Consider the following 1,218-nt stretch of genomic DNA (forward strand, 5'->3'; position numbering starts at 1 on the left):
AGTGCCTCGTACCCCATAACTCCGGGGTTCGCGTGTGTCTGGTTTGCCGCCGCCTTTTGACTTCAAATGTTATGCAACGAGGAATCTTGTGTTTCCGATATCCTCCACATAGTGTGTTACGAACGCCAATGGCAATTTAAATATAATCTTCATCTATCTTAATTTTCTTCAAGTGGTTGTGGATATCAATACTGAATGTGTTGTTTATTTTATTGGCTTCAGTGCATCCGATTCAATGCCGAGCAATCCAAGCGGAGATTGGTGTTTAACACTGTCATTTTCTCGGGCCAGTTGAACTGTCGTCCAGATGAGGAGAAAGACCACGAACATAACGCCCCAAGGTTTCTCACGGCTTACCCCAGGTGCTTTGTTAGCACTAGCCAAGTTGCCGTTATTTATTCCTTCGTGTTGTTATGTGAAACGCAGGAACCATTGGCATATTGCTCGATTTACGATACAATGTGTTGAACTTCCCGCTGACCTGTTAACAACACTTGCTATCGCATGTTGACCAAACGTCAGTATTTTGATTACAGAAGACTTTTCCAGGTGTGGCTAAATAAAACGAAAGACTTTCCTTCTGCAGTCAAGCTCGTAGCTTCAATTTTGTGAAACCAATATTTTTTTTGGTGAAAGGTTGCCGACATTATAATTATATTTTATGTAAACTTTTTTACATTCATGCAATAAAATACAATTTAAATTTTGGGAAATGGAAGGAGGTTCAATTTAAGTTTTTAATGATTACAATGTCAATTTGGAAAATTGTTTGCAAGGGGGGATCGTAGCGTATCCGCTCGGTTTAAGAAATATTGACCCTGGCAGACCTTTCCAGAGCCTGCTTAGAAATGTGTAGCATAAGACTTTTACAGGAAATTCTAAGACCACTGGCCTTTGGCGAGAGGTGACGGAAGGCCAAGCGAGGGATTAAAAGGTGTGATGAAAGCGACACGGGGATCTTTTTGCTTGGAATCGTAGGAAAAGCAGGAGCTATTGGTCTATTTTTAAATCGATCAGGGTAAGCTATCCTTCACCCTTTTCTGCCAATCACGTTGCACAGTTCAATGTAAAACCTAAACATGAGTTTATATTAATGTTAATTTACGTAGATATTCGTACGTGGTCCGTTCAGGGCTGTGTCTACCATCAATAGTAGTAATTGGGAGGAGCAAGTTACATCCCTTATTTAAAATCCCCGCGTTCATGATGGAACGCTAC

Source organism: Lepisma saccharinum, unplaced genomic scaffold (genome assembly GCF_977018435.1).
Source record: "Lepisma saccharinum unplaced genomic scaffold, izLepSacc3.1 HAP1_SCAFFOLD_98, whole genome shotgun sequence".
In the NCBI taxonomy this organism is placed as follows: Eukaryota; Metazoa; Arthropoda; class Insecta; order Zygentoma; family Lepismatidae; genus Lepisma; species Lepisma saccharinum.